The sequence below is a fragment of the Paroedura picta genome, chromosome 6 (assembly GCF_049243985.1).
Source record: "Paroedura picta isolate Pp20150507F chromosome 6, Ppicta_v3.0, whole genome shotgun sequence".
In the NCBI taxonomy this organism is placed as follows: Eukaryota; Metazoa; Chordata; class Lepidosauria; order Squamata; family Gekkonidae; genus Paroedura; species Paroedura picta.
The window spans coordinates 32,332,368-32,359,916 of NC_135374.1; the positions used below are offsets into that span (position 1 = coordinate 32,332,368).

Genomic DNA, 27,549 nt, shown 5'->3' on the forward strand with positions numbered 1-27,549 from the left:
CCACCAAGTAGCCATGCATAGGATTGAATCATAGAATCATAGAATCATAGAATCATAGAGTTGGAAGGGGCCATACAGGCCATCTAGTCCAACCCCCTGCTCTACGCAGGATCAGTCCTAAGCATCCTAAAGCATCCAAGAAAAGTGTGTATCCAACCTTTGCTTGAAGACTGCCAGTGAGGGGGAGCTCACCACCTCCTTAGGCAGCCTATTCCACTGCTGAACTACTCTGACTGTGATTGGGTTGCATGTGCTTCACAGAACAGGGCATGATTTCTGCAGAATAGTTCAGGTGCCTTGGACGCATTTGACCAGACCCTCTTTCCCAAAAATACAGTGTCCCATGTCTCCCTTCACTACACATAAAAACTAGAGCATGGAATGGATTCACTCCTCCCCAAAAGGGAGTTCTAATGCCCACCTCCTGTTTAATTTACAAACTGTGATCAGCAGCTCAGATAGGTTATTTTGAATTTTTCCACTTTTGTGTTGGAGTATGTAAGGCCACCTCATGAGAAGGAAGGACCCCCTGGAGAAGAGCCTAATGCTGGGAGCAATCGAGGGCAAAAGAAGAAGGGGATGACAGAGAATGAGGTGGCTAGATGGAATCACTGAAGCAGTCGGTGCAAACTTAAATGGACTCCGGGGAATGGTAGAGGACAGGAAGGCCTGGAGGATCATTGTCCATGGGGTCGCGATGGGTTGGACATGACTTCACACCTAACAATAACATGCAAGATCTGCAGAGTGCATACATGTAGCATAGACAGAATAGGAACTTCTTAATGATTTTCAGTTGATCTCCTCCAGCATTCTGAATGGCCCAACAGGAGACTTCCTGCTTTTTGAGCGCACTTCTCCCTCCAGAATAGTTGTTGAACAGAAGAATGGCTGCGGACAATAGCTAACAGTTAATTAGGTCTCTTCTCTTTCTAAACATAGTTTTTTGTTCTCTGGAGGGTGGTTGTACTGGTTACTCTGGAGTAAAAATATTGACTACTGACTGCTCCTTCTGTATCCTCTTCATGTATAATATATAATATACTCTGGAGAGATTTCTCATCTATTCTTGACTCAGCTGCTCCCAGAACAACAGAATCCCTGAGAGATTTCACAAGTCTGTAGTTAGGGGTTCCCAATTCTTGCTGCAAATGATAGGTACTTGGCTGAATGAGTAGCTTCATCCACTATTCAAAGGGTTTGGAATCTGAGGTTCTTTAGATTTCTGATCAATTCTGCACGAGGAATATCCCCCTGGACAGCCTCGGGTTGCTGGCGGGTTTTAGTGCTGCATCTACATTACAATGTTAGCAACCCTAGCGTGTTCAGGGGTTGGTTTGAGTTTTGGCCAGATTTGCCTCAAGATGACAGAAATTGACAGACCAGTTCTGCACGGAGGCACAAACCTCACACTGCCTCCTGCATGCAAATACACGGTTGTAAGCCATGCGTTTGCAAGCTTACTGACGGGAGACCCCCCCTGCATTTTCCTGCCACCTCATCACAGCGTTTTGCATCCCAATGAAGTATCAAGGGAAAACAAGTTGAACTTCTCCCCCCTGCTCCTCGGCTTGTCACAACAGGAAGCAGTGCAGGTTTTGTGTCTCTGTGCATAATCGGCCTTTATTATGGACAGAAAGCTCACCAAGAAATTTCTGACTGAAATACGGATGTCAAAACTTCTTGCAAATTGTAAAACCAGTTAGTGCAATTGTTTAAGATCCAGTGGTTCAGTCCATGTGGCAAAGCAATCTGAGAGAAGTCATCCAATTAAATAAATGCATAAGTAATTATGGCTATACTCAAGGAGGGACTTACTTGCCACGCAATGCATCAGAGATATGGAATGATCCCTTAATTAAATTAGAAACTCTTAGACTTGAAAAAGGGAAAGCCAAGACAGAGAATGAAGTAGTTTTGCATCTGTGATGGAAGCAGCAGGCTGTTAAACTGAGGAAGCACCCATTTCCGCTATTAACATGTATGCCCACTCTCAACAAACTCACTTTCCAGACAAACATCCAGAGCTAACTGTGTTAGAAGGATAAAGGTTCCACTCTCTTCAATATGGGAGAGTTAAGAACATACACAACTCACCCTATTGAAATGTATGGGTCTATGAGCCACTTGATTTTGCCTGGATCACTCCCAGTATTATTAAATGCAATGTCAATCTAAGATAATTGATCATTATTGATTATTGGGTTGTGATAAAATGGGCTACAATCTCAAGGCCAGGAGGGGAAGATGGGGGGCAAAATTCTGGGGGGCTTTTTGCACGCCTTCAAAATCGCACAATGGTTGCCAATTGGAAACGCTATTGATTTGCCATAACGCACGACGTCGTAGACAATCTGCCACACACCTGAAACCAATCTGCAAAAAGCGCTTCCTTGTAGCGCTTTCAGGGGAATCCCAAAAAGTGGATTCACCCTCCGGAAAGCGCTACACTCTTGCAACCAATCTGCAACACTAGCAAAAAAGACCTGTGCGTTAACATTGTTGCGGTTTCTTCAAAGTCCCTCCTCCTGAGCCTGTCCTCCAAACTTCCGGCGAAGCGACTGCCATTTTTTTTTCTCCGAGCGAGCGGGGATAAACGCACCAGCGAGCCTCTTTCTGTTTAGAGGCTTCCCTGGCTTCAGTCCTTCACCTTTAGTCACTAAGCACAAACCACAGAAAAGCCCGTTTGCTGATGTATTTTCCCATTAATTTTTACACATTCATACAGCCGAAAATCGGGCCCGTGAGGGGGGGGGGTTTCACTCGAGGCAGCGTGGCAACGATCATACGATCAAACGACAGCTCAAACACATTAGGCAGCTGGATGGGTCTCTCCGTTGCAACGAATCTACACAGATTCATTACAATGGGTCTGTTTTTTAAAAAAAAAACCTTTCTTAAAGGGAAAGGGGCTGTTTGGGAGCATGCTAACGGCTGCCCATTGGCTGCTTGACGGCCAGGGGCGGGACGAGCTTGGCAATAGCGCTTCCTTTCTAGCGATTTCTGTCGAGACCGGAAGCTGTGGGAAACGCTACAAAACGCAACTGGATTCCACTACAAAGGCAGGTATGCATAACGACGAATTCCACTATTTTAAATGGCGATTTTTCATTCAGTGACCAATTTGCAACAAAGATCCCAGTGCGTAAAGCCCCTGGGGGTCTTGAGCATCCTTGGAGCCCATGTAGCTGTGTTTCACATTGCATTTGGTTTCTTTTCCTTGGGGCTGGGTAGAGTGCGATGCAGGACAAAAAGACTTTGTGGCTAGGAGTCTGTTTAGTCCAAATATTCATCATCTCAATGATGTCATTCTTTTTTTTTAAACCCTCAGCTTATGCAGGGATGAATTGTTTTCTGATACCACAGTCACAGTGCTAGAATGTATGACTAGTGTCTGCTTTAAGTCAGTTATATTCTCCCTTTGGGAGGAGGAGGAGAAAGTGGACTTCACGTCATTGAGCTCCGGTAGAACTCAACCTTTGTGGAATTTCTAAGGCATGATGTCACCCTTCTGGACAGAGTCCTTCAGACAGCAGTTATAATCTCTTTCGGCCTGGAGACGTTATAACGTGTAAGAAAGGCACGATTCCATGCCCAGATTAACAAGTAGCACGGGAACAAACTATACTCTGTAAATGTGTCATAATTAATCTGCAAAGGAGAGGAGAGCTGGTTGGAGGACTTTTCCAATTTTGTGAAAGAGACAAATGACTAGATAGCAAACGAGGAGAAAGCTGCCTCAGACATAGCATAAACTTTTTAAGCTGTTTCCAGAAAGTAGTTATTTTTATTAGGCCACAGGTTTCATTCATTTTAACATATGTAAATGACAAAAGCTACAAAATAGTATGGGGTTTTTGTGTCTGCAGACACATTTCCCCATCCCTGCATTCCCAGGGGCCTCCACAGGTATATAGAAAATGACTTCGCTTAACTAAAAAACCTTTGAAAACCAGCCTTGTGAGTAATATGCTCTAGAATGGGCACTGACATCAGCTGAATATCAATAGTTCTGTATATTCTACCCGTTTTCTCCAGAAGAACTGATCTCTCTCATCAGCGATAACTCCTGGCCCCATCTGGAGGTTGGCAACACTGAACACAAATCTGGCACCCAAATATAATGCAATAAATCTATGTGTATTTTTGGTGTAAGAGCCTCTTGTGGCGCAGAGTGGTAAGGCAGCCGTCTGAAAGCTTTGCCCATGAGGCTGGGAGTTCAATCCCAGCAGCCGGCTCAAGGTTGACTCAGCCTTCCATCCTTCCGAGGTCGGTAAAATGAGTACCCAGCTTCCTGGGGGTAAACGGTAATGACTGGGGAAGGCACTGGCAAACCACCCCGTATTGAGTCTGCCATGAAAACGCTAGAGGGCGTCACCCCAAGGGTCAGACATGACTCGGTGCTTGCAAAGGGGATACCTTTACCTTTACCTTTATTTTTGGTGTGGCATGCATTGTATTATTAAAGCTTCTGTTTTTTAATTATATTTATGTATATAGACAAAAACTGTTTTGTTATCAAGGAAGCTCCTTATTTGGGGGGAATTAGCTCTGCAAGAAGTAGGGGTAGCTGAGATCTTTGGCTGAATTCGGGGAAACCCTTACAAAGAACCAATCTAGAAAAAAAATACCTTTATTGAAAATAAAAATAATAAAAATGAGATAAACAAGAAACAGTACATTTATTGCAAACACATACACACAAACCTTTACCAAGTACTAATTTCTAAGGGAGTTTAAGGAATAAAAAAGGGGAAATGAAATGTATACTATACCAGTCTAATAGACAGAAGAATCCAGAGAGATATGGAGATGGTGACCAGCATCTTCTCCAAGAGACGACATTGGATGGCCAGTGCCAATGAGAACACACCCTTTAGGGGTGTGCAGGGATTGATATAATGTTTGAAATTCAGTTTGAACTGCTCAAGAGAGCTATGATGTGATATAAGTGGCTGATGATTGATTAGGAGGTATAGATGAATCTGACAGGGCGGTCACTAGAGTGGGAGGTATGGAGTTGTGTCAGGTAAGCTTATCAGGCAAAATAATACCTTGGCTAGGTGTAGAATCTTCTTAATGGCTCTGTATTGTTTAATCAGAAAAGACTCTGTGGGGAGTACAATAGGAGACATTAAGCAAGAGAGATGTTACTAGGGAGAAATTGCATTGAACAAATAGTCATGGACATCTGTGCGTGAAAGTGTCCCTTCCATTATGGGACTCCTTCTATGATAACAGTTTAAATGTTTCTTGATCAGGAAACTGTGAAAGTGCAGACTATTCCACACATGTTAGATAATGCACTTTCAATGTACCTTTGAAGTAGATTATCCTGTTCTGTGTAAGAAAATCCAGCTGCAAAAGCACATTGAAAATGCATTATTCAATGTGTGAAGGCCTAGAGACCCGAGGCTGGAAAAGACACACTACAAATGGAAATGCAGACACAGCACATACATGCAGTAGTGGCAAACGGAATTCTGTAATGTCACTCTCTGGGCTTTTCCACATTGAGTTTTTGCTTCTGCGACCTTCTTAATGGCATTGGTAGGGTTGTCAACCCAGACTGGGAAACTACTGGAGATCTAGGGGAAGAGCTTGCAGAGGGAGGGGCATTAGGGCCCAAGGGGGCTCAGCAAAGGTGTGATACCATAGAATCTACCACCCAAAGCTGCTCTTTCCTCCAGGGAAAATGGATCTTTTCCATCTGAAGGGCAGTTCCAATTCCAGAAGATCTCCATACCCCACCTGGAGGATGGCAAATATATGAGTCAGAAAAGACTAAAACAAAAATTAAACAATACCATGGGAAAGAGAGGGGGAAAGCAGATATCATTAAGAAGCCAGCTGCGGCAAAAACTTCGTGTGGAAAAGCCCCTTGTGCATTTTCCTTTTGCCTCCCTCAACACTGTGGCTGCATCCCTGAAAGCAGAGTCCTGAGTGACAAAACTCTATATGTCGTATTGACAGTCCTGGTTCTTATGGGGATGAGTTCAGAGTATGACATGTAAGGCAGCAAGTGGAGGGGGTGCTGGCTGATCCCTGGGAACCTCAATAAGTTGCCTTCCGTATCAACGCTTCCTCCTGGAAGAGCTGCAGTGGTCAGTCCCACAGCTCCTGTTAAGGCCTTGTACTTCAGATTAGCAGGATCTTGTTAGAGTTTAGAAGCTAAGCAGGGTCAGCTGTGGTTAACATTTGGATAGGGCACTTTCAATAAAGCCTAGGGCAGCTACACAAAGGCAGGCAATGGCAAACCACATCTGAAGGCCTCTTGCCATGAAAACCCTACTGAGTTCCCATAAGTTGGCTTGATTATTATTATTATTATTATTTAATTTTTAGACCGCCCTTCTCCCAATAGGTCTCAGGGCGGTTTACAACATAAATAGTTAAAACACCTTCCACCACCTCTGATGACACCTTCCACCACCTCTGCCACACTAAGAGATCTCCAAAATGGTTGTGAGGTAGCTGTCTTGCCTATACAGATGCCACCATATCACTTTCAGACTGGCTATATTTATTTATGGCTGGGACATGGGGCCATCGCTCAGCCCCCACTTCAGCCCAGTTTTAAAGAATTACACCCAGGGTGAAGAATGTAGTAATGAAACAGCTTTTTTTTTTAATGGGAAACTGTTTTATAGGAGGTATGACCGTTGCTGGTGGGTCTTAGAGCAGTTTTGGAGCCTTCATCCAGCTCTCAAATCAACATTTTAAAGGGTTCTTTTTAGAAACTGTATTTCTTATGGGTTTTCATCGCAGGGCTGTTTAAAATTCTTTCAGCTATACTTAATACAAATAAATAAGTAAAATCTAGTTCTGTTGGGTGCTTCGGTGCTTTCTGGTGTGCCTCCAAACTGACTTTGTTCTCCTCCCACCCACAACATATTTCATGCCACTGGAATGCACTGTAGTCGGGAACTGCCGTGCATTTGGGATTAAGAAATTGCCAAAACATTTTCACGTTTGAAACAGACTTCTGTAATATAGATCTAACCCTCCCCCCTTAAATGTTTAAATGAAACCCTTCTGGAAAGGTCTGAGGCAGTTCCCCAACAAACAAAACTGACACATGAATCAGAATTCTCCACACAACAATGTGGGAAATGTGCCTGTTTTTCCTATGTGATATCTGTGGCTTATTTTCTTGCCTTTGCATTTCTCCACCTTCACGCAAACCCTTTAATCTCTCTCGAAAACCTTTTTGTTTATATATTATTTATTTTATTTATTTTGTGATTTATTTCCTTCCACTCCCCGAAGGCTCGTGGCAGGTTACAAGTGTCGGATAAAATATTTTAAAAACCCACTAAAACCCCTGACATAAAAACCATAAAATACAACAATATCAACAGTATAGAATAAAGATATGGCGGAAACATCGTACCATCCCTAACATCCCCAGCAATACCTCTGGGGGGGAGTAGAAGGGTGAGGAGGGGACAGATGGAACTCGCAAGCTGCCGCTCCTACAGGGGGGCCATGGTCGTCCTTGCCGCCAGCCTCAACCATAGACCTGGCGGAAGAGCTCCGTTTTGCAGGCCCTGCGGAATGCTGAAAGCTCCCGCAAGGCCCACAGCTCCTCTGGGAGCACATTCCACCAGGTTATAGCAATAGTTGTAGCAATAACTATGTGAATGGGCAAAGTCAAGTTATAACTCTTGGATTTTAAGAAGCTACACTTAGATCTGGATTCTTCAGTTAGCCACTTTCTTAGATAGACATGCCAACCTCCAGGGGCTACTCGGGAACCCACCAGAATTACAGCTCATCTCCAGATAACTGAGATCAGTTTCACTGGAAAAAATGGATGCTTTGGAAGGTAGAATGCATGGCATTGTTTCCCACTGAGATTCCGTCTTCCCCAAGTTCCCCCCTCCAACAAATTCCCCCCCCCCAAAAAAAATTTCCAACTTGGATCTTGGAACCCTACCTCCCTATTCCTCATTGGTGTCTAGGGAGAACCTGCCTTCCCTATCCTTAGAGTGTGTGTGTAAACCCAAGGAGACAGTGTTGACTCTAGTCTTGTCAGAATAACCGTGTAATCCTTTGCAAAATTACTCTAGTCTGCACTCATTAATTCTGAAGGGTTAGACCGCAGTAACTCTGCATAGATGCCCCTGTAAAAAGTACTACAAATCTTTCAAATTCTGCTACAAAAAACTGGCTGCAGTCTTGTGCATCCTTAACCTTGGGAGTAAGCCCCACTGAATAAAATGGGGCTTAATTTGTGAGTAAATATGCACGGGTTTAGGCAGCAACACAGTTATGAACCCTCTAGAATTTGCCGGGAAGGGGAGCTTTGACATTCCTGTAAAGGAGGTGATAAACAAAGGTGGTTGAATCATGCCTGCATTCAGGTTAAAAATGGAAAATTGGCAGAGCTTTTGAGGAAAAACACTTAACTGGATGATAGGTTGAAGCCAAGTGAATTCATCTATGGCATGAAGGTTAGAGAGGGATGGGGTTTGTTTGCATAAACACCAGTGACCCATAGCAACTTTCTTGCATCTTCCAAACAGGGCTTCCTGATTTAAAAAAGAAAGAAAGAATAAACCATGCTGTGTGCCTGGACAGGCTGACTCAGCTGCAGAGCTGAATTGTGGGGTGGCTCTGAAGTGGAGCATATCTAGCTACCATGCCATCAAGGCTCATTTGCTTTGACGATGCCAACATTTTGAGCAGTCCTGATGTTTCACAATTCTATTGCAACATCTGAAGAATTAACAGTGAGACCTTTGGGGGGTTACGATAGTTGAATCTCTTACCTTCAGCAGCCTATTCTTTCTTCTGAGTTTTCATTAATCTCTCTAGTGCCGTATTCAGTAGGTTATTCTCACTCATTTTGATAGCATCCCTTGGCCGCCTTTGGAGAGAATCTTTGAATGCTTCAGCCCACTTACCGAGACCAGAGTCAAGACTGATTGCTAGCTTCAATGGTGCCTACCACCTGTCCTCTAGATCCCTGTCCCTCGTGGCTCCTTAAAACGAGCGATGAAAGGCTGGGAAGACCACTCTAGGAGATAATAAATCAGTCCCTCACTACTGGGACCTTCCCAGATGGTCTGAAGGAGGCAGTGGTCCACCGTCTACTGGATCCGTGTGACCCAACTACCACCTTGTGTTGCATCTTGTGTTTCTAGGGAAGGTGTTTGAACAAGCCATGAAGCAGTTGTTAGCATACCTGGATGAAGCATTGGTCCTTGACCGTATCAATCTGGTTTCCATTCTGGCCATGGTGTGGAGATGGCTCTGGTCATGCTGATGGATGATCTCTGAAGACAGCTGGACCAGGGTAGGTCAGCACTGCTTGTACTATTAGATCTTATGGCAGCATTTGATACAGTAGATCACAAGCTCCTTACTTGCTGCCTTGTCGATGTGAAGATATGGGGAATAGCCCATCAGTGGGTTAACTCCTTTCTCTGTGGTTGAGGACAAAGGGTTATAATTGGGGAAAACCAATCAAATCTCTGGTAACTACAACTCCAATATCACTTAATATCTTTATGTATCCTCTTGATCCGGATTTACAGGCTTGGGTGCCCCCATTATGCAGACAAAGGTAAAGGTAAAGGTATCCCCTGTGCAAGCACCGGGTCATGTCTGACCCTTGGGGTGACGCCCTCCAGCGTTTTCATGGCAGACTCAATACGGGGTGGTTTGCCAGTGCCTTCCCCAGTCATGACCGTTTATCCCCCAGCAAGCTGGGTACTCATTTTACCGACCTCGGAAGGATGGAAGGCTGAGTCAACCTTGAGCCGGCTGCTGGGATTGAACCCCCAGCCTCATGGGCAAAGCTTTCAGGCGGCTGCCTTTCCAGTCTGCGCCACAAGAGGCTCGTATTATGCAGACAACACCTAGCTAAATCTGTTGATTGACAAGTGATCAGATTTCCCACCAGGCTCATTGATGAGATGCTTTAAGGCAGTATTGATGTGGTTCAAGTGTAGTTGACTGAAACTGAACCCTTTGAAGATGGAGGTTCTGTGGCTGGGGAGGAAAGGTCCAGTACAGGAAGTGTGGCTCCCTCTCTTGGATGGAGTACAATTGACAACTGCACATATGGCAGTTTTTACTGAATTTTAAATGTATATTTATTGCTATGTTTTTATCATGTATGATTTGTATGCTGTAACCCGTACATGCATCCTTGCAGCCACATGCTCCCTGGCCACTGAGGAGGGTGCTCCCATGGCACCCTGGCCAGCCCGCCACTTGACTTGGCCATCAGCTCGCACAGCAGGCCATCCAGCTGCAGGGACATCAACCAAGCTGCCAGAAGAGTGCACAGGTAGGGCAGCGGCGGCTTCCTCGGGGGGGGGGGCACCTCTAGCGCCCGTTGCATTACTGGATGCAAGAGCTTTTGGGCTAGTGTAATAATAATTATTATTTATTTACTTCATTTATAGTCTACCATTCTCCCCAGTGGTGAGTCAGAGTGGCTTACATCATTCTCTTTCCTTCCATTTTATCCTAACAATATGGTGAAGAAGGTCATGTTGAGAGTATGTGATTGGCCCAAGGTTACCCAGCAAGCATCCAAGAGAGAGTGGGGATTTGAACCTGAGTTCTGACACTTTACCATACTGGCTTTTCATGAATTTGTAAAGGAAAAGACTTCTGACCAAACATATTTGTGCTGTAATCTCCCCCCAAGTCAACAAAACTGAATGAATTTGGCCTTCTCTATAAATGTGGGTTATTTAGGAAATGTTACCAAAATACACAGTGGAAAAACTGTGTGGAAAAAAACCAAAAGTAACAAAGGGCTTTTATTTCCTCCTAATACCAAGCCCTCAGGAATCTTATTTCCACAAAGTTGTCCCATGATTACAGGGTAGAAATCCTTACCAGTAGATGAGCATGACGAAGCCTAATGGCTAAATCTGAATTTTCTGCAAACGTTTACTTGAGGTGAATGAAATTATTTCTGCCATATTGGTAACATATTACTTCATCTGCAACTGCAAATCCCGAACCAGTTCCAGTGACCTGGTATGGTCAGGAATATCCTTCCTGTGAAATGCGTCCTTATTTTCTTGTCCTGCTTTCGAGAACCATTCAAAGTTCTATGAGTTGGAGCCAAAGGTGATCGAATGCCAGCGTAATAGCACATATGCCAATGGGATGCATTTCCCCTGGTAGAGAAAAAAGGCAATTTTTTCCTGATTTTCCTTTGTACCTCCACTTTCCTCCCCATGATGGCACAGAAGAACAATTTCAGAGGAAGATTAGGGTTGCTTTGCAGAGGCAGCCAATGGCAAAAAAACAGAAGGTGAGAGAGTTTCATCCTATGACCCTTAGTCTGCTTACAGTATTTTGGAAACAACACAGTGTCCACATCTGAGAAATATATAATTGAACTTTTTTGAGGGGGGGGAATCACCATATGAATTCCATTCATATTCACTCAAAAAGGAGTGTTTCCCCCCCTTCAAATGTGTGTGTGTGTATGTATTAAATTTATACTAGGGGCAAAGCCTGCTGCATCCTGGAATACTACTGGCGCTAGGCCATTGGTGCAGGAGAGTGGAATGGAGTGGTGTTCTTTCTGTGACTGTAGATGTTAACTCTCCAGCGGCCACCATGGTTGGGGCTCCCCCTCGGCGTGGCACTGCACAGCTGCTGCTGGCAGTGCCCCCCAGTGGGCAGCGGGAATTCAGGGGCGCCGGTGGGAAAGCAAGTGGAGCAGGGGCTCAGGCACTGGTGACATCTCTCAGCAAAAGACTACCCCCCCCCCGGGCTTCAGTAAAATTGTCAAGCATTGACTGGACCCCGGTGATAAACAGGTTGGGGACCACTGACTTAAAACACACATGCATTTAATCCTCAGATTAGGGTTACTTCTCCTATAGAAGATCAGTCTTGGTCTATAGAAGATCAGTCCTGCTCACCTGCTAGACTGTAGTTGGTGCAGGCTGCATTGGGAACATCCAGAAGAAGTTCCTGACAGTTAGAATGGTTCCTCAGTGGAACAGGCTTCTTCAGGAAGTGGTGGGTTCTCCTTATTTGGAAGTTTTTACGCAGAGGCTTGATAGGCATTTGACAGAAATGCTGATTTTGTAAATTTAGGCAGATTGTAAGTGGGTGGGCAGAAGGGATTGTATCTGTGTTTGGCTCTTGTGGCCATTTCTTGCACATCCAGGGAAATGCCGATCACCACTTTGGGAACGGGAGGTGAATTTCCTCCAGGCTAGGCTGACCAGGGATTCGGGGGGGGGGGGTTTGGGGGGGATCATCTGGGCATGGGATTGGGGTAACTGTGGGTGAGCAGGTTGTTGTGAATTTCCTGCATTCTTCAGGGGGTTGGACTAGATGACCCTGGAGGCTCCTTCCAACTCTGATTCTAGGTAGAAATACATAAGAATCAGCTCCTATGGGCCTCAGCATTTCTCTCACGGGCCATGTATAGGAATACTGAGGGCCATAGCTAGCTATTTCCCAGATATTTGTTGTCTGTTGCTCAGCTGTCAAATTCTCTTGGAAAGGGTTGTCAAATAAAGTAAAACTATTTAAGGGTGATTGCCTCCCCCCCCCCCAGGAGACTGGGTATCACAGCATCTGCCATTCACTACTCTAGATCTCTCCTTGGTCTTCTGTGCCTTTCCTCTGACAGCCCCTACCAGTTTCCTACTTAGAGCACTCAAAAACTGACAAGATTATGGGGTTATATAATGACTTTGCCAGGCTCAAGAATATTGTCAGTCATTTAAAACTCATATTTTCAGTCTCTATTTCCACTGGTTCATTGTTGGCAAGGCACCCTAATGACTGGTCATACTGAGGTGAATTCTAACTCTTGGCAATCCTATAACAGCTTGGCACGCTCAGCTGTCGACTACTATGAATCTGAATCTTTATTTTTCTCTTAGATGTTTCCAAAAAGACTGAAGGAGGGGAATGGGTTCAGTCACTCCAAAAGCAAGCACTCCTTGAAAAAATAAACAGCAGAAAAACTGTATTTTATTTCAAGTTCGCAACACAGCTTTGATTCTGCTCAGATGGCACAAAATGCCATGGTAATAAAGAAGTCTGAATATAGCTTTTTAAATACACAGAGAACTTAATACTGGTTGTCTAAACAGTGTTTTGTGCCAGTATCTCTTCCTTTCAGCTCACCGGTGCTTCTAAAGATGCTGGTAGTTTTTAAAGTAATTTGTTAATATTTGAGTCGGTAGTGCTTCTTCTCTGTAGCCAACCACAGATTTTTCTGACGATTTGGGCTGGAAAACTCATGCAGACTTCTAAACAAAATTCACAATCCTTGTCTTCAAAAGGAGCACCCCCAAATAATCAGAAGACAAGAAGACAACTTTAATAATAGGAGATTACACAGTAACTACTGGCAGATGTTCTAAAATCAGGTACAATCTATGCACGGGGAGACTGAGTTTTTGACAGCAAGTCCTGACATGACCTCCACATGTGCAGGTATGTGACTGTAACCAGTTTTAAAATACCTGTATATGGATAAGGAGTTATGTAATCTACCAGCCCTGTTTCTAGGCTCGTTCCTTCAAGTGAAGATGAAATAGGGCTCGACAGGAGCTGACCCTTCATGTGAGGGTTACAAAGCATTTGGAGCTGAAAATATGTAGAAATCTTCAGAGGCGTTGGCAAGAAAGGAAAGAGACTGGATGAGAATTAGGGTTGTCAGCTCTGTACTAGTCTCTGTTCCTCTGCCTTTCGCAGTTCCCGAGGGGTAGCTTTGCTAACCAGTTGGAGCTCCTTAAAGAGAAGGATGGGATTAAAATGTACCTAATAACTGTAGAACATAATATCTAAGCACAAAATCATTCACGTTTTTAAAATACAATGGATAAGCTTCAGCAACAGAACCTAGACTGCAGGTCAGATTCTGATCACTCCCCAATTCTGACCACTCCAGAAATCATAGAAACCTTGTGATCCAGCCCTTCAGTTCTGGCTGTGACTAGAAAAAAATAACTTGCAAAATGGGAGTGGCTTCTGAGTACAGCCCATAAAAAAATCCATGTTATGTACACGACATATTCTTCTATTTCTGCCTTTCTAAGACCGTTTATGCACTGGAGGTTTCATGCCAGGCTGCAGGCTGGAGTTTTAGACATGGCAGGTTGCCCCACCTCTTCCTGCACCGACACGGGGGAGCATTTGGCCTGGTGCACCTCACCCACCCCCGATTTGTGCTCCTGCACAGGAGCTGGTGCAGTGAAGGTCTACGATGCACATTGCTTCTTGCAGCATCTCATCAGCCTGTCTAAAGAAGCCCCTTGCCCAAGCAAGCCAAAGATGCAGGTCGCAGGCTTTGGCCTGAGCCACGTGCTACAAAAGGCAGCTTTTGTAACACAGGCCTTCAAACTGCAGTGAGACAGAAAACAAACTTCGCATCTCCCAGTGCAAATCCTCAAAACAACAACAACCTCACATCACACACACATACCCTTCGAAAGAACCATAGAAAAACAAACAAGAGCTCTTTGGTTTTGAAGTCAATTGGGAACAAATTCTTCTTTTGCCTTGCACTTCACATCCTGCCAATAGCAACAAGATGAAAATGAAACAAGTCTCTCTCTCTCTCAAGTCATCTCAGGCTGAACCAGGGCAGTATTTTCCCCAGCCCTGGGATTCCATAGAGGCATCCACATGACACTACCTTCTCCAGGTGTTTGAAAAGTAGCCTGCGAAAATTTGAAGATGGCCAAGTCTTCCAGTCTCATTGCTAGTGGGGCATCTGGAAGAAACCAAGGTTGCCAAGGTTACAACAGTGGGGAGAGGGGGCTGTAACTGTAACCCCTAGGTTCCCTGTAGAATAGCCTGGTTTGGGTGCTTTCATTGGGGGAATGGGCCACTGTACTATTCAGAGTGCACACTATGATTCTTATTAAGGAAAGGATATCAGAATCTTACTGTAGCAAAATGGATGATTCAAACTTGAACTTAGAAAGGATAACCAAATTTGAAAATTGTCCTTTCACGAAATGACTAGATTTGCCTGGGATTACCTTCATGCTTTTAATTCCTCTTTCATGGGACAAAAGCTAGAGGATGGGAACAGAGAAAGAAGTAAAATAGCCAAAGGAGATTCCCAAATCTCACAATTGCAGGACAAAGAAAATACAATATCTCAAAGCTCTTTTTGGATGTTACCATTATGCATACTCAAAACAAGTTTTAGGAGCATACTACCTTCAGTCCTTCTAATATGTATTGTATGAACAGCAGCGACACATATACTTACCATGCACATACAACCTAGGTATACATGAACCCAAACCTTGAAAATTCCAGTGGCCAGTTTATACACACTGAGACTGCAAGCACATGGTCTTCAATATACAATTTTTTTCACACAACATGGTGACAGACATGCATATTGTTAGACTCTTACTATACATGATAGTAATGGGGCAGGTGGACATTACAGCTCTTTGCTCAACCATCGTAAACTTCATGTACCTGTCCGTCATGCATGGAGTGGACAATTCAGGACGCCTAAGGCAAGAATGTATGGAGAGTGGTGCATGGCTGATAAAACCAGCAGTAAATAATGATTTATTTCAACAGAGAGTCAACATCCCATCCCTAGAGTCATGAGAAAGAACAAGAAATATGCCCTGCACTGCCTTTGTCTGTTATCATTGTTCACAAAGCTGTCCAGTAAATAAAGCTGGTTGTAATTCAAACCACATGGCAGTGAGTGAGATGGGGGTGGCGGCGAGGGAATTATTTCAAGTAGTTGAGCTCACTGTTGGGGAGGGAGAGGGATTGGAGATCCATTAGTGTTTGTCAGCCTCTGTCCATCTAGAAGTTGCTTTAGCTAGCTTTGTGGCTTGCCCTCTGCTCCCTCTACTCCTTCTGCAGCCTCCTGGCGCGGGTATTCCTGGAGCATCACTCTTTTGGATTACGGGGCTTTCTGTCAGCTCTCATGAACTCTGCAAACTATTGTACTTGTAGTTTGCTTTCTAGCCGTTGCGCCTTCATATATCCTACTTTTTAAATAGGACTGGCTGGTTGGCTACTGATCTGTGTGGACCGTTTTATATTATCTTGATCCTACTGCCCAGCATGGGCTATAGATAGGGTTGCCAGCTGCCAAGTAGGACCTGAAGATCAGTTCCTCTGGAGAAAACAGCTGCTTTAGATGGTGGATTCTAGGGCATGATATCCTGCTGAAGTCCCTTACCTCCCCAAACCTCACCTTCCCTAGAATCCCCCCATAGGTTGCCAGTCTCCAGGTGGGACCTCAGGATCCCCTGTAGTATTATCTTCAGACTACAGAGATCAATTCTCTGGATGCTTTGGAGGTGGATTCTGTGGCATTGTACCCTGTGGAATTACCTGCCCATCCCTGATTCCATCCCCAAATCTCTAGGACTTTCCCAACCTGGATCTGGCCACCCTACCCCTCATCCCTCACCAGTGGCCAGGGAGGACTTGGCAACCATATGCCCCAGTCTCCAGGAATTTGCCAAACTAGAGCTGGCAACCCAAGTTGTAGAGTGTGAGTAATTGTTCTTATTTACCTTTGCTAGGCAATAGGCAGACAGGAAACTTCAGTACCACTTAAGTCCTCCATTAGGAAGTGACCCACTCGGGGGTCTCACAATAAGTCATAAACATACACAAGAGCCCCCTGCACAATTATTATTATTATTATTATTATTATTATTATTATTATTATTATTATTATTATTATTATTATTATTATTATTATTATTATTATTATTAAAATTTCTAGCCCACCACTCCCAAGAAGGCTCGTAGCGGGTTACAAAAGTGCACAAAATCCCCAATAAAATTACCCCCTAAAACCATCCAACTGATCTATAAAATGCACATCAATCCATATAAAAGGCCAAGATATAACAACGAAAAAATCACAACCAACAACCCCCCCCCAAGTGCTCTGCCTTAAATTTGTGCATGATTCACACTGGGATTCCTAGTATTGATTCCCTTCTTTTATTTTCCATTCTGCAAAGCATCTTGAAGAAGCCCCCCACAGTTCCATGAAAAGCTTTGACAGTCATTCCTTTCACATGCTGGTTACTGTAGCACCTCTCCTACCCCCCAGTATAGCTTTATTTAAAATTTTCATTTAAAGAACTGTATCCTGATGTGAGCCAAACCTCCTTTGACTCTAGAGCCATAGGTTGCATTAGGATTTTGCCATTGTTCTTGAGCCAGGACACTGCAAGAGCTAAAGAATGTGCATTGGGAACCTGACTGTACACAGAGGTTGTGTTGAAGACGATTCTTCTGTTACAACAAAATGGGAGGCGAGATAACGTAACTGACGATTCCTGCCTGAACAGGAATGATGTGACATGTTAGAAACCATGTTGACATGACCACTCCCAGATGTTCCAAGTCTAGAGGGTAGGACCAGAACCAATGGGTTGAAATTAATACAAAAGAAATTTCAGCCAAATATCTGGAAGAAGTTCCTGACAGTTAGAGTGGTTCCTCAGTGGAACAGGCTTCCTTGGAAGGTGGTGAGTTCTCCTTTTTTGGAAGCTTTTAAATAGAGGCTAGATCGTCATCTGACAGAAATGCTGATTTTATGAACTTAGGCAGATTGTGAGCTTGTGGGCAGGAAGGGATGTGCCAGTGTTTGTCTCTTGTGGCTCTTTCTTGCATACCCAGGAAACTGCTGATCACCACTGTGGGATGGTAGGTGAATTCCCTCCAGGCCAGGGTGGATTCTGGAAATTTTTTGGTGGTGGTGGGGATCACTTGGGCATGAAATCGGGGTCACTGTGGGTGGGCAGGTAGTTGTGAGTTCCTGCATTGTGCAGGGGGTGGACTAAATGACCCCAGAGGTACCTTCCAGCTCTATGATTCTATGATTCTGAAGTACAAATGAATGCAGCATAAATCTATGGTCTGATGCTGATCCTTTAGGCCAGATATGTTGAGAGTGCATTTAAAACAGCAGCAAGCTACAAAAAAAAACAATATACAATGCTTGCTTTGCAGACGTGGCTAATGGTCCGTGTGGCAGCTGTTCATGCTCCCAATTGTGCCTTTCAACATGATTATTTCCCCCTGTAGGTTACAACTGAATGGTTGTTGCCATATCAGAGGACACGAATATGCCTCTTGGCTACAGTCCAAATGACAATCAATCTAGGGATCCTGGATCTGGATTTAAGAGACCAAAAGTGAAATTGAGAAATCCCATCCCAGCACACCAGATGGTTCAGATGGTTCCAACAAGGGACAGAGGGTCAGTCTCTCTTTCCAAATACTAGATGATGCATAGCTTATGAGTATCAAAGGAGAATAAAGGGAAAACTCTGAGAAAAGAAAGGGAATGTTTATTTGAATTGTTGTAGGCTTCCAAGCTGGAGTCAACTAGTTGCCATGAGTATTCCATACTGTGTGGCCATGGTTTGGTAGTTTTAGTCCCAGATGTTTTGCCAGTAACTGTGGCCAGCTTCTTCAGAGGCAGGGCACAGCAAGATGGGAATCTCTGACCCATTATACATGGACATGGCAGCAGCTACGCTGGGCTGCCGCCATTCCATTGCGGTGGAGCAAAAAGCCCATGTATGCATGGGGGAGGGGCTACCCCGGTGCATGCTCTCTGTGCTGACGCAATGGCCCCGCCAGTGCTCCACTGCCATGGCAGCGGCGGTAGTGGGAGGATTGGGGGGATGGGGCCCCCACTGCATGTTGGTGGGGAGCAGCATGCTGATCTTCCACCATGGTGGGGGTGGAGGGATGCCTCTGTCACCTCTGACCTACCCCTCGCCTGAACAGGTGGCGGTTCCAGGCCCACGTAAGGATACACATTTCCTTAACGTGGGGCTTCCAAGGGTCTAGGTCAGGTCAGGCCTTGGATAGCAGCGATGTCATGCATAATCAGGGATTTTCCCCGAAGCCCTGTTGCTACCATCATGGTAATTCCAACCTATGCATAATCGGTCTCTTTGTGCCAAAGTGTGGAGTGTATGAACAATTGCTGGGCATTTTGTTTATTTTTCTCTTTCTCTGTGTGTATTTCATGTCCAGCCCCTGGAAGACTCCCAGATAAGACAGGAATGTAATTGGTCACACACACACACATTCCTGAGAAGTCGGTGAAATGCCCAGCAACTATCCACATACTTCACACTTTGGCACAGCGAGAGATTTCCCATCTTGCTGTGTCCTTCCTTTGACTGCCTGGCTTGGCTGCTGCCCTGGCTGAGTGCACTTCCAGCAGGGCTAGGCCAGAGTGGGAAACATCACTCTGCTTTGAAGGCTGTGGGCTGCAGGAGCCAATCTGCCTGGAATCACCAAGGCTCTCCAGCAGAGAAACCCCCTTCCCCATTCCCTGACCCACCAGGCAGCCTCAGCTTTAGAGTAAGGTGACCAGATTGTTCCACTTTTGGAGGGACATCTGGGGGCACCTGGCAAATTGTACTTATGTTGAAATTAAATATATATATATATATATATATTACAATACTATTTTTGCGTTCTATGAAACTTTTTTGTTGCTCCATATAGACCAAATTTTTAATCAAGAGCCCCCCCCCCCCGTCAATGGCGTCCCACTTTACCAATGTTAAAATCTGGTCACCTTACTTTAGAGGCTTCCCAGTGAAGGAAAGAAGCTGCTGATGCCTGGCACTCTGTGGGTACGGCCTGTCCCCTCTGCCTGCAAAGCGGAGGCTCCACCACAGAGCCCTTCCCTTCCTCCACCCTGTCAGAGCTTCCAAAGAGGGTCTTCAGAGAGCTGAATCATGGGGCAACACTACCTCCTTAAGTTGCATTCATTCATTCATTCGACTTATTACCCACCACTCTCGGACCTTCCAGTTTGTGGTGGTTTACAACAGAAAGATAAAACACAGTAAAATCACCCAACAACAGTAAAAAAACAAAATAAAAAAACATCCCTCCTCCAATGGCTCCACTCGGCCCAACCAGATAGCCCCATGCCATGCCACAAAATCTTTTGGTGGCTGGCTGTTCTGGATATGATGGCTCTATGTTAAAACATTTAAAGTTTGGAAAGTTTGGAGGAGAAGCCAGATGGAACTTCCATGCCCTGGCCTCAACCAAATGCCTGGCGGAAGAGCTCCATCTTATAATACCTGCAGAACCATGCCAGCTCCAGTTGCTCTGTCAATAATTTTTTTGACTAGTGCTCAAAATTTAGCAATAAATTCATTTTGATAGACTCACCATACTTGTAAACCCCCGCCCCCATTTCATGATAAGAAAATAAGCCATAGTGGAGTTTGTGCACCAATGAAATGGAAGGATCACTAATGCTCTGCCAAGATTTATTTACCTGAGAATAAATACAGCTTGAATAATCTATGCTATTTTTTAAAACTTGACCAGTGCAAAACTGATCAATAAATTGAGACCAACCATGTCACACAAAAAAGGAGGAAATTTTAGCACCAAGATACAATATCTGTGTTTTCTCATAGGAATGCGGAATATATACTCTGAGATTCCTAAGGGAAAAGGTGGGAAAGTAAAGCCTTACCAACTTGACTTCAGTCAAAATCAAAAGTAAGGTCTACATGTATAAAAGGCTATTATCTCTCTCACACACAGCAAAAACATGCATTCATCTAATGCTCTTATTCATTTAGAGGTGGGTCAGGAAAAAAATAATTGTTTTGCACAGGTAAAGCACTTTCTTGCCAGTGTAAAGGTTTTTGTAGAGAAGAGAAATGGAAACACTTTCACAATGGAGAAGAATTATGTGACAGTCTTGCCAATGGATATTAGGAGCTTTTCAGCTACTGCCCAGAAATTACTACATTTCTTTCAAGCAGAAGGTTTTCATTATCTCATTTTAAAAAAATTCAACCACAGAAATGTGACAGCGTCAAAAATGAAATGGGTAATGAATATTAACTCTACACTTTGCTAAATGAAAACCAAAACAAAGATCGATGCTTGTTCATTTGGATCTTGAAGAATAGTTACATGTTTGGGTGAGAAGAAAGTCTTACAGTGTAGTTTCAAGCAGAGCTATACCTTTCTAAGCCCCATAATCAATGGCTTAGAAGGCTATAACTCTGTTAGATTTGCATTGACAGGGCAAGCTACTTAAATGCCCTTCTGCCATTCTTTTCTTATTTTACCAGTTTATTGTGTAACTCTGCTGTTAGACTCTATCATATAACAAGTCTACCAAGAGCCCTCTCCTTTTCTGAAGGCACGTGGAAGAAAGCTTTTCTTTTTTTGTATGGATGGTGTAATACTAAAATCATATTAAGAGACTTAAAATGTAAGTTTGTTTGCAGAAGAAAAAGAATGTAATAAAAATATAAAATTATTTCCAAGGAACTGGCAAAAACTGAAGTTGACACTGCAGTACAGATGCCAGATTCATTGGGCTGAGAGGGCTGATTTACAGAAGTGGTTATGGTCCCCAGAGGAGGGTAAACTCAGCACTGCATGTGTTGCCCACACACTCCACAATTTACAACAAAGTTCGCACTAACCTAAAGGAAACAATAAGGTGCATTGTGCGAGGCCTAAGCTTTTAATCATTTGGTTAAACAAGGTTAGTCGATTTCTCCCAAGTATGTGGATAGTTTAAGAACTTGCAATGTCTATGAGTTTATATTATACTGGGCTGTATGTGTCATGTCTCCACCAACTTCTCAGTGAAACAGGCTTGACATCTCAGCAAAAGCAGTTTATTGATAAAGCAAAACAGAGCTCAGGGCCCATTCTGCACACATAGCATAATGCACTTTCAATGTGCTTTGGCAGCTGGATTTTCCTGTGCAGAACAGGAAAATCTATTTCGAAAGTGCATTGAAAGTGCATTATCTATTGTGTGCAGAATAGATCCAGGATTCTTCTTGTTGAAACTGATTTGTCAGTTATATACAGATGAATATGTTTCCCAGTTGCTCCACCCCTAAAGACATATGAAAACACACTGACTTAGAAAAAGCAGGTTCACTACTTTCTCAAGAGAACAAATGGCGTAGTTGTTAAACCCAGGTGCCACTTTCAGCACCCATGGCCAAGGTACAGATAACACTCTAACTTCCTCCATTTCCCACAATATAACTCTAGCAATTAGTTTATACAACAGATCAAAGGCACAGCACACAGTGAAACAACATGAGAAAGACAATGTCTCCTTTCCAAGCCACAGCAATTAACCTGCTCCCCCACCCCCCACCCCCACCCCCCAACACACACACACACACACACTGAAGTCATGGCAGGCTGCTGCTGCATGAGCAGATCCTGAGAAGTTTTGGTACCTTTTGGTTTTGATGAACATTGGCTAGGGATTTCTCTTTTATAATATCTGTTCCACATAATGTATTTCTGAAAAAGGGCTTGGAGGAGGAACGTGTCTCATGGCTTAAGTGCTACTCAGCACTTAGCACCCACTCAGGGTGGCAGTCCCACCCCTAAGTGCCTCCTCCTCCATCCAGCTTGCCTGTCTGTCCAGTGGCCAGCCAATTGCATCCCCCACCCCTGACCACCCCCTCTTCCTTCCACTTCCTTCCGAAGCTCAGAGGCTGCAGATCCCTGCCGCGTGAGAGCTGCCCCTGCCAGTGATTTTCCTTCCTGGGGGGCTCTAGCCTGCAGCCTTTCCATGTCCTGGGGGGAGGGGGAGGCCATCCGCAGAGTTTCCTCCCCCCCCCCATCTAGTGCCTGTTGTATTCCTGAATGCAACTGGCTTGGCTCCTAGTTTTAACATAATATGTTATTAATGCTGTGACTCTGTCCTTCTGGGGTCGCCTGACTGGGGATAGAACCTCTATCTTGCCTGGATTTAATTTAGTTTATTATTTCCAGCCAGCCTATCAGTGATGTCAAATATGTTTACTGCTTCTCGGGATGTTAACAGAAAAAAAGAATAAAGCTGGGTGTCATTTCTTTCTTTCTTTCTTTCTTTCTTTCTTTCTTTCTTTCTTTCTTTCTTTCTTTCTTTCTTTCTTTCTTTCTTTCTTTCTTTCTTTCTTTCTTCCATGCCCCAACTTAGGCAAGGATCAGAATGACATTGTGGTCAGAATAGGAACAAGAGTTGGTTCTTATATGCCGCTTTTCTCTAACAGGAGTCTCCTCAAAGCCCTTTCCTCTCCCCACAACAGACACCCTGTGAGGTGGGTGAGGCTAAGAGAGCCCTGATATCACTGCTCAGTCAGAACAGCTTTAACAGTGCTGAGGGGAGCCCCAGATCACTCAGCTGGCTGCATGTGGAGGAGGAGCGGGGACTCAAACCCAGCTCGCCAGATTAGAGGTCGGCGCTCCTAACAAAATGCCACAGAGAGAGATCAAAGAGAACAAATACAATCATACTTCCTCTCTTAGTATAGATCATCCATCATGGAAGCCATTCCAACACCCAGCTCAGAATCCATATTTAAATGTTCTAGATAATCACTTACATCTATGAGCTTTCCCTTCCACTGAGCAAGAATGGGTATGAGTAACTGACGGTGGAATGCTAAGCAGGGTTACATACTTCAAACGCCATTGAAGTCTTTAGACTTAGACAGGTATACCTCTCTTTAGGATTGCACTCCTAAACAGATATAACTCTGTTTAGGATTGCAACAAAGTCACCAATGGAACCCAAGAATGCCTGAGATGGTAATTATGGGACTTTGCATCATGAAACTGCTTTGCTACTTGGAAGAATTCCACTGGAAAATGGTGATGAATCAGCTTCACACAGTGAGGCTTCAAACTAGTTCTGTGTTTGATCATTGTGGTCATTGTCCCGTCTGGTCATCACCACGACCTCTCTGGAAAACCAAGAAACTGATTTGGCTCCTAACAGATTGTGATGAAACTGCCTTCTGATTCGAGGACTGAAGAACACAAGGGGCAAAAGGCATGCAGCTATAGATGTCATTTTAACCTCCTTTTGAAGGCCAGTTTCGGATACTAGCATGGGTGTTAAATTGGCACTTTGCCTCTCCTCCATAATGGCAAAATGTTCATGCTCAAATAATCTTCTGCATGAGAGAGAGAGAGAGAGAGAGAGAGAGAGAGAGAGAGAGAGAGAGAGAGAGTTGTCATTATGAGGACAGGAGAGAAATGCCAGTTGACTAATATTTCTCCTTCTTTCAGGACAAAAGCCCCCTATTGAAGTCTTCAGTCCTGGCAGATGTAAAACTGAATGCTGCATTCCCATCACCACCCCTGGATATGAAGGAAGACTTCATAAAGAAAAAATTCATCTGGGGAGCACTTTTCAGGATCATGTGGATAAATCCATTATCTTTAAAACTATGCCTATGAATGTTCGGCATTGAAATATATTTTCAGCGGCCAAAAACGTTTAACATTTTTGAATCTCTCAAGTATTATATATCAGAGAATGATAAGCATGACAGGAACTTCAGGGAGGATGGAAAAAAACAACAACAGCCAGAGTTATTTAAAGAGGTGGATTTGGCTTATTTAGTAATGAGTTACGTGAATAGTTAAATGAGTTGAGGGCTGACTTATGAGGACAGATGAAAAGAATTAAATATGTTTAGTTTGGCTGTCTGACAAGTAAGTGAGAGATGTGGTCTCGACTCCAAGAAGGTGGAGGGATTTTTTAAAATAGGTTGAGCCAAAGGTTAGCAAGATGGAACTCAACAAAAGTAAGCATAGGTTGTGGAGAAACATAACAACTTCCCTGCCATTGGAAGCTGTAATGCCACTTTCTCAAAATACGCAGAAATATTAAGATGTTGGACTTGGCAAAAAATGAAGTTAATGTCATCCTCATCAATATGTTGATTCTCAACATGGCCAGATTGGTGGATACTTAAATCCAGAAACTAGAACCATGGACAGACAAGATAGATCTTTCTACAAACCTGAGAAACAGCTCAGGTTTGCAGAAAGATCTGAAATAAAAAAAATACATTGGGAGTTTAAAGTCTGTCAAAATAGTAGAATCAGCACCTGTATTTTTAAAAAAGTAAATGCCATCAGTGGCTCAATGGCTGATGCTAGGTAACCATGATAGTATTTCCTGAATTCCAGGCTTGGTTTCTGTCAGTTAAAGGTGGGGGGGGGGCAGTTTTCAAGGCTGTTTTGACTTTTGAAAGAGAACTTTGAAGGTGGAAGCAACCACCAGTCAACTTGCCACCGGACTCTGAGATTAGTTATCATAGCAGGGAGTCACGGCGAGTACATTCACACATCTCTCACTGAAAACGCGAGATCTCTTCTACAGTCATGCAATCCAAGCAGAGAGCAAGTTATTAATAAATTCTTCGTTGACTGCATTTTCTTTGGCAGATGGTGCTCACAAACTGCAGGCCAGGACCAAGAATGAAATCCAGATCTTTGTGGCTAACAGCAGGTCCTTTTTACATTGCTATGATAAACACTTCCCATTGGTCCAAACATGAAGCCAAAGAATTCAAATGCGTGCGCTCTCTAGTTCTGAAAGGCATTGGGTATGTGTGTGTCTCTTAGCTGTGATTGGTGAGATCTGACCTGCTACCATTTAGAAGTATTGAACTCTACTCTGGGAAGCAAATAAAACTAAAAATCTCACCCAATTATTCAGCTGTGAATGCATGCACGTTCTTTGTTTAAAAACTAAAACGTAACATAGGGGAGGATCAAAAAAGATGCTGTAGATCTGATCATAAATCTTCTCTGCATCCAACATAGAATGCGTGGAAGATTTGAATAAAGAGACATAGAGCTATTCAGGGTTTTTTCCAGGGTGGTGGTGGTGGTTATGGCTCAGAGGTAGGAGGGACTTCAAGGGTCATCTAGTACAGCCCCCTGCACAGTATGGTAATTTCACTACAATATCCCCATTCCGCCCCTCCCCCAGTGACCTTTAGTCTATGCCCAGAAGAAGACAAAAATCCTCCAAGATCCCTGGGTCAATCTGGTCTGGAGGAAAATTCCTTCCTGAACCCAAAGTAGAAATCAACATTACCCTGGGCAAATAAAAAAGCTCACCACCTGCCGTCCCTGTCATGATCTGCCTAAATTCATTGAATCAGCATTACAGACAAATGGTCATTTAGCCTCTGCTTAAAAGCCTCCAAAGAAGGCGACCCCACCTCCTCTCGAGGAAGCTTTTCCCAATGAGGAATTGATTTAACTGTCAGGAAGTGCTTCCTAGTGTATAGCTGAAAACCCTTGTGACCTAATTTCAGTCCACTGGTTCCAGTCTGATATTTTGGGGCAATAGACAATAACCCTGTGACATCGTCTATAGCAGCTGTCCCCAACCCCCGGGCCAGGGACCGGGACCAGTCCGTGGATCATTCGGTACCGGGCCATGGCTCCTCCTCATCCTCCTCCCCGGCTGCTGCCTCGGGGGTTGCCCTGCCGCTCTGCCGCCGGCTCACCTTTGGTGCTCTCTGGCAGCTGCCATGGCTGGGGCTCCCCCTCAGCATGGCACTACGCAGATGCCACTGGAGGCACCCCCCAGTGGGCAGTGGGAAGTCAGGGGCACCGGCGGGAAAGCAAGCAGAGCAGGGGCTCAGGCGGCGGTGGTGACGTCCCTCAGCAAAAGACTACTCCCCCCCCCCCCGGACCTCAGTAAAATTGTCAAGCGTTGACCGGTCCCCGGTGATAAAAAGGTTGGGGACCACTGGTCTATAGGACAGTCATTCAGATCACCTCTAGTCATGCAGGGGACCTCCAGGATATGATTCTTCCTTGTTTGGGCTACAGCAGACTAACGTCGCTATACTTCTGGAACGTGCTGGAATTTGTTGCAGCAAAATCCAACAGGAGTCTTCATGAGCGGAATTCTCATGGACTAGAGCCCACTTCACCAGATGCGATACACACTTATGGCTACAGAGCAAAGGCCATGAAATGGAAGCAGCACAGGCAGTGGCAGTTCTATAGCAAAGGTGTATAAATGCATTCTAAACACGGCAACCATTTACAACAGCAGTAAGTGCTGATAACACCTACCTGAGTTTCGGTGGGTTGATTAAGTGGGTGAAATACAACTAGTTTTTACTCAAGCCATGAAGAAGAAGAAACTCATTTTGAATGAAGGGTGCAAATTCAAAACCAAGATCAAAAGCACAAAAAGTATGTTAAGTCCTTTTATTGGGCCTAAACACAGTAACATGAAACACTGTGCAGGCTTCAGAGGACTTCACCAGACTTGATTTGGCCAGTCTTTTACAGTGGATAACCGGAGGGACCTGTCCTGGGTCCTGACCACCCCTTGCCCTTCCCCTGCAACAGAGGGTGGGGGAAGCAGAGCAGCAGGCTCTTCCACTTGTACCTGAGAGCCAGCTTGGTGTAGTGGTTGGCAGTGTGGACTTCTCATCTGGTCAGCCGGGTTTGATTCCCCACTCCTCCACATGCAGCCAACTGGGTGACCTTGGGCTTGCCACTGTGTTGATAAAGCTGTTTTAACGGAGCAGTAATATCAGGGCTCTCTCAGTCTCACCCACATCACAGGGTGTCTGTTGTGGAGAGAGGAAAGGGAAGGGGATTGTAAGCTGCTTTGAGACTCATACAGGTAGGGAACAGTGGCATATAAAAACCAACTCTTCTTCTTCTTCTTCTGATCAGTTTGGGGTTGGGGCTCTGCAGTGGTGGTGGCTGCTGTTACCAGCCCTATCTGGGACT

At 44.4% G+C, this 27,549-nt stretch overlaps 1 protein-coding gene and 1 long non-coding RNA gene across 4 annotated transcripts in view; one reads left to right on the top strand and one right to left on the bottom strand.

Annotated features, from left to right (window-relative positions):
- Positions 1-27,549, top strand: part of CD200R1 (CD200 receptor 1) — an 80,426-nt gene that overhangs the window by 48,153 nt on the left and 4,724 nt on the right. For both annotated transcript variants that reach the window (XR_013231814.1, XR_013231815.1), the window contains exons 8-10: positions 9,150-9,301; positions 10,166-10,300; positions 24,058-25,385. The gene's annotated coding sequence lies outside the window, so the exon portion shown is untranslated. The remainder of the gene's footprint in view (positions 1-9,149; positions 9,302-10,165; positions 10,301-24,057; positions 25,386-27,549) is intronic.
- On the bottom strand, positions 12,951-27,452 carry LOC143839670 (uncharacterized). 2 transcript variants are annotated; one of them, XR_013231817.1, is made up of 2 exons: positions 26,878-27,452; positions 12,951-14,722 (listed from the first exon to the last, which is right to left on the bottom strand). It is a non-coding gene; the product is annotated as an uncharacterized LOC143839670 (long non-coding RNA). The 2 variants fall into 2 exon arrangements; XR_013231816.1 differs by lacking the exon at positions 26,878-27,452 and adding an exon at positions 22,233-22,413.